Below are 6,939 nucleotides of genomic sequence, written 5' to 3'. Positions count from 1 at the left end.
ATTACTTTGCCATCAAAGTTCCATATAGTCAAAGCTGTGGTTTTTCCAGTAGTCATGTATGGATGTGAGTGCTGGACTACAAAGAAAGCTGAGCACCGAAGAATTGATGCTTTTGAGCTGTAGTGTTGGAGAAGACTCTTGAGAGTCCCTTGGACTGCAAGGAGATCCAACCAGTCCATCATAAAGGAAATCAGTCCTGAGTATTTATTGGAAGGACTGATGCTGAAGCTGAAACTCCAATACTTTGGCCACCTGATGTGAAGAGCTGACTCATTTGAAAAGATCCTGATGCTGGGAAAGATTGAAGGCCAGAAGAGAAGGGGATGACAGAGGATGAGATGGTTGGCTGGCATCACTGACTCAAAGGTCATGAGTTTGGGTAAACTCGGGGAATTGATGATGGACAGGGAGGCCTGGAGTGCTGCAGTCCATGGGGTTGCAAAGAGTCAGACATGACTGAGTGACTAAATAAGACTGGTTCAGTTCATTATTTTAATTTTTTAAATGCTGATATTTCTCCAACCATGGTCAACAGCAGGGAATGTGTAGTGCCAAAGCTCTTGTCTTTGTAACTTAAAAAAATAAAATCTACCTCTTAATTATTGGTTTGCCTCAGTGATAGTCCCTCAAGGCAATTCTCTGGGAAGTAGGATGGCTTATTTTTCTGACAAGGTTCCTCAGAATTTTATGAGATGATTTCAATCCTAATCCATTTTGAATTGTCTGTAGGACATTCAGACTATTTTTTCTCTCTAAATTCTGTTAAATCTCTCTCTGATGTAGTCAGTAGGCCCCCACCTAGAATTGTGTTAGTCATCCTGGAGAGAAATTTGAGTCAGAGTCATGTAACTTCTTATTGTGTTTCTTATAAAAATGCTTGTGAAGATGTTGCCCATTTCCTTATGTGATGTTACTCTTTCTGAAGACCCATACATCCTTCCTCATCTTAGTATCAAAAAGAAAAATGAGTTTCTCTTAAACAGTTTATTTGTTTTTGTCTCAAGACACTGTGAATCATAGGTGATTATATTCTCCTCATTCATTGGCAGCTAGAAGGTTCAGAGCCCAGTTTTCATTTCTATTCAGTGTATGTAACTATGAGATGATTTTTGAAAGAACTTGTTCCTGCTACACCATCTTCTACCTACTTTCATTCTCCTCTTTGTCATGTTTTCTTCGTTACATTTTAAATTTTATTTTATTATTTTACTGAACATATCTGTAGTTCAGTTCAGTCGCTCAGTCTTGTCTGACTCTTTGCGACCCCATGAACCACAGCACGCCAGGCCCCCCTGTCCATCACCAACTCCCGGAGTCCACCCAAACCCATGTCCATTGAGTCGGTGATGCCATCCAACCATCTTATCCTCTCTCATCCCCTTCTCCTCCAGCCTTCAATCTTTCCCAGCATCAGGGTCTTTTCAAATGAGTCAGCTCTCCGCATCAGGTGGCCAAAGTATTGGAGTTTCAGCTTCAACTTCAGTCCTTCCAATGAACACCCAGGACTGATCTCCTTTAGGATGGACTGGTTGGATCTCCTTGCAGTCCAAGGGACTCTCAAGAGTCTTCTCCAACACCACAGTTCAAAAGCATCAATTCTTTGGCATTCAGCTTTCTTCACAGTCCAACTCACATCTGTACATGACCACTGGAAAAACCATAGCCTTGACTGGATGGACCTTTGTTGGCAAAGTAATGTCTCTGCTTTTCAATTTACTATCTAGGCTGGTCATAACTTTCCTTCCAAGGAGTAAGCGTCTTTTAATTTCATGGCTGCAATCACCATCCTCAGTGCTTTTGGAGCCCCCAAAAATAAAGTCTGACACTGTTTCCACTGTTTCCCCATCTATTTCCCATGAAGTGATGGGACCAGATGCCATGATCTTAGTTTTCTGAATGTTGAGCTTTAAGCCAACTTTTTCACTCTCCTCTTTCACTTTCATCAAGAGGCTCTTTCCTTCTTCACTTTCTGCCATAAGGGTGGTGTCATCTGCATATCTGAGGTTATTGATATTTCTCCTGGCAATCTTGACTCCAGATTGTGCTTCTTCCAGCCCAGCGTTTCTCATGATGTACTCTGCATAGAAGTTAAATAAGCAGGGTGACAATATACAGCCTGGACATACTCTTTTTCCTATTTGGAGCCAGTCTGTTGTTCCATGTCCAGTTCTAACTGTTGTTTCCTGACCTGTATACAGGCTTCTCAAGAGGCAGGTCAGGTGGTCTGGTATTCCATCTCTTTCAGAATTTTCCATAGTTTATTGTGATCCACACAGTCAAAGGCTTTAGCATAGTCAATAAAACAGAAATAGTTGTTTTTCTGGAACTCTCTTGCTTTTTCAATGATCCAGCGGATGTTGGCAATTTGATCTCTGGTTCCTTTGCCTTTTCTATATCTGTAGAAACAGACTTAATTACTCTTGTGAACTATTTTAATAAAATACATAAATGTATCAGTCAAACCTCTTATATGCCACTTTGACACTTCAGAACATGATTTTAATCTTATCCACCTTTCACCAAAATACAGTCATTCTTTAATAAATATTTCTCCATATATTGTCTCAGATTTAGTTTTCTTGATAGGGTATTTTATCCACATGGATTTCTCCAGCCAGCACCAGACAACCAGGAATGTGTGACACTTAGATCTCCCTTCAAGAAAGAGCCTATCGTTCAGTGGTGAGGAGGGCTAGTAGGTGAGAGGCTTTAGCTGTAGATCTGTCAAAACTCAGCACAGTATTTGAGGCAAGGCCATGCTTTTCATGGGAAGCACCTGGCCTGTGACAAAGGCCTTCTGCCCTATGGAGGGACTCTTCTAATGTCAATCTTTGATCTGGGGCTCATCCTTGAGTTGGCCAGGACTGTGTCATCCTAAAGTCCTCACTATCCAATTCTGTGTCTGTCCTGCCTGGTGTCACATCATCATGATGTGAACGCGTTCCATGGCCATTAATTTTTTTTTCACTCTTTTACCTTATTAACTCTCCACATTCCTGATAAATCTTTTCCACTTGTAACTCCAAATCAGCATCTGATTCTCAGAGAAGCCAAAATAATATACTAGATAACTCACAAAGTTACATTTCCTTGAATTTCCAAACCTATAAATGTATACAGTTACTAAGTCATCTCCCAGATGTCTCAAGGACACTTTAAATGAAAACTGAACTCATGGTTTTCTCCTAATTTTTTTTTATGTTCTGATGTTCTATATCAGTGGGTAGTCTGCATCTATTTGGTTCTGCCAGCCAGAAACCTGGGCTCTGTCCTTGACGTTTCATCTTTCTGGTCCCAATTCATCATCAGCTCATGTTGGTCTTACTTCCTAAATATACTCTTCCTTCTATTTCTCTCTAGCTCCATCAGAGTAGTCTTGGTCTAGAATACCATCATCTTTTGATTTTATTCTACTAGCCTCCAAAGACTAGTAGACTAGAGTCACCAACCAATCCATCATTCTCCATACTACAGCCAAAATTATTTTCCAGACACAAATTTCATGTCTCCATCTAGCTTAAAATCCTTCTGTTGGTTCCCATTGCTCTTGTAATAAAGACTAAAGTCTTTAAGATAACAAGTCCCTGTGCTCAAGCTCCAGCTTCATTTCCTATTCCCTTCACCACACCATATTATAACTCCATGATGGCAGATACTGTGCCTGTTTTATCATTTTATCTGAGTCTGCTTGAACACCTGACACATACCTGGTGCTCAACATATAATTATTTAATGCATAATTAAATGATTGAGTGAGTAAATGAATCAATCAAATGAGTGTAATCATAATCCACTGGACACACTTTGTGGTTTTCTGTTGTGGAACTTTGTCTCAGAGTTGCCTATCTAAATCTTATCTATCTTGTAATTCTCAGATCAAATGTCAACTCAATCAAGAAAGCTTCCTTGACTTATCTAGGTGAAAATACTTGTCTTATTATAAAATCCTGTGTTCTTTTTGTGTGTATGCTCAGTCACTCAGTTGTGTTCAACTCTTTGTGATCCCATGGACGGTAGCCTCCCAGGCTCCTCTGTCCAAGGAATTTCCAGGCAAGAATATTAGAGTGGGTTGTCATTTCCAATTCTAGGGGATATTCCTGACACAGGGATCAAACCCACGTTTCCTGCATACCCCACATTGGCAGGCAGATTCTTGACCCTGAGCCACCTAGAAAGCCCATTCTTCTTTTATATTACACTTAATATGTAATTGTCTGATTAAATATGTTTAATATATTAATAGAACCAGTTAAACTCCACATTCTTTGAAGGAAAGTGTTGAGTTTATGCTCATAGTATTCTGCACATCACCTAACATACACATATGTGTATAAGTGTATGGGCTTTACTTGATTGAATGATTTGATTGACTGATCTGGTGATATCTGGATGATTTTTCCTGCCACTCGAGCAACTGTTGTGATATTAGAAAGAGTGGATGAGGCTAATAAAAATGTGATGGCCCAGTAAAAATGTTGGTTAGGCAATATATCTCTTGAATCTATCTTTATCAAAAATAGAAGACTCATTTGGCCTATAAATTTTTGTTGGTTTTGTAAAGCTCAAATGTCATAAAAATCTACTTCATAGCTACAAAATGTGCTGTGGCTGTGTGTTTTTAAAAATTGCCTAAGCTTTATACTAAAGAAGGTTTCTAAAAGAATAATATGTGTACCATTGAGGACAGAAAAGTTGATTATAGCTGCTGTAGAGACAGGCTGTTTAAAAATCTTTAATTGTGGGAGTTCTCTGGCAGTTCAGTGATTAGGCCTTGGCACTTTCACTGCTGTGGCCTAAGTACAATCCCTGGATGGGGAACTAGGGTGCCACAAGCCAGGTGGTACAGTCAGAAAATACATCTTTAATTGTTAATGAATATATTTGATTTACATTAGAAAAAATAAACTATCACATAAAAACCGTTAATGGTCATAGTTAATATTGCTTCGGATAGGGTTGAAAAACAAGCATTTCCATTTTAAAAATAATTATTTAAAAATATTGTAATATGATAAGTTCACAAACATGACTAAAGGTTAAGAGACCTTATTTCAGAGATTTAAAATGTACTGAACACTACCCAGGTTTTTACCCCTATTTTTTTTTTTTTTTTACTATGTTTTACTCCTAGGTTTTTAATACTATGGGATTAATAACTGGCTTTGTGAGCTTTCATTATTTTGACAAATATTTATGAAGCACTGCTATGTTTAAAGCTCTAGACTCAAAACTAGAGAAATAATGTGATTAACGTAATTAAGAAAGTTTCTTCCCTCAAAGGGCTCACAACCCCAAAGGGCAAGGACCATAGAAAAAAATATAGAAACCCAGTGTAAATGCCCTAGTAGAAAGACATCTACTGAAGGGTCAATTGTAAAAGGATACAAAGGTAGGTGTGATCAGCTCTGCTTAGTAAAGTGGATGTTAAAAAGGGGAATAAATAGAGGAGCTACATTTGGGAGGCTGTGTAGACGCTCACTCGTCAAAAAAAATGAGATCAGGTCATTTCAGGTGAAAACAGCAGTCTGTCAAGCCAGAGAGACAGCTCTGACTAGAATAATTCCAAATGATTGGAGCCTGGGGTGCAGCACAGTACGGACTGGAACTGAGGCAAAAGAGGCAGGTAAAAAAAGCCTAGTATCCCACGCCAAGGAGTTGCTTGTATACCCCAGAGGGGACTGAGGATCAATACATAGAATAGGATCAGTGTTTTATTTAAAAAGAAATAACAGCAGAGGAATTTTACATGCTTATGAATTTCAGTGCAAGAAGTTTGAAAAATACTTTTCCTGAAAAGATTCTCTTAGGAAAAGAAGATTTCTCCAAAACACCCAAAAGTAAGATTGAAGAAGAGATGCAAACTGAGGTGAGATAAAGGGAAACTTAAACTACCATTCGGAGAAGGCAATGGCACCCCACTCCTTGCCTGGAAAATCCCATGGACAGAAGAGCCTGGTAGGCTGCAGTCCATGGAGTCACTAAGAGTCGGACACGACTGAGCGACCTCACTTTCACTTTTCACTTTCATGCGTTGGAGAAGGAAATGGCAACCCACTCCAGTGTTCTTGCCTGGAGAATCCCAGGGACGGGGGAGCCTGGTGGGCTGCCGTCTGTGGGGTCGCACAGAGTCGGACATCACTGAAGCGACTTAGCAGCAAACTACCAGAGGGAAAAATATCATCCATCTCTATGGCTTCAATCTCCAGACCTGAGATCTCATAGGATTTCTTTCAATTTCTTTAGAATACCAACTTGTAAAGGCATAATAAGAATTTTGAAAATGATCATTTTTTACCAATATCATTGTAATAGTTGATTGAGGTGAAAATTAACAATGAGCACTAAAACCATCAGGCGAAAGGTTGTTTGGAAACAAGATGTTGGTCCAGTCTCAAAGTGTCACCCTGCTTATCAAGTTATCACAGAATAAAAATGGTACATTTCATTGTAGAAATCCTCAATTAAGAGATCAAAGCTAGTATCACCAATAACAGAGCAAATGACATAGCATGCTCTCAGATAGGGAAATAGTCTTCCTGCCAAAAACATTTAATCTAATCTAATCATGAACATGACCATATAAATCCAAGTTGAAAGGTAAACCAAATTTCATGAAGGTCAATGACAGGCTGGAAAACTGTTCTAGATTAAAGGAGGAAAAAGGAGAGAAAGGCAAATTAATATAATATGAGATCTGACTAGATCCTGGTTTGAAAAAGAAAAAAAGGCTATAAAGGATTTACTTGAGATAAGTGGACAATTTTGAATATGGACTATATATCAGTAAATGATGTATCATTGGTAAATTTCTTGAGTGTGATCATTGTGTTGTGATTATATTTAAAAAATGTCCTATTTTTCGAGCTACATGAGAAAACATTTGGAGGTAAAATTTCATAATTTGAGACTAAGTTATTCTCAAATGTTTCAAGAGTAAAA

The sequence above is a fragment of the Bison bison genome, unplaced genomic scaffold (assembly GCF_000754665.1).
Source record: "Bison bison bison isolate TAMUID 2011002044 unplaced genomic scaffold, Bison_UMD1.0 scf7180017864533, whole genome shotgun sequence".
Taxonomy (NCBI): Eukaryota; Metazoa; Chordata; class Mammalia; order Artiodactyla; family Bovidae; genus Bison; species Bison bison.
The sequence above is the reverse complement of the archived record's forward strand: the minus strand, read 5'-3'. Positions refer to the sequence as shown.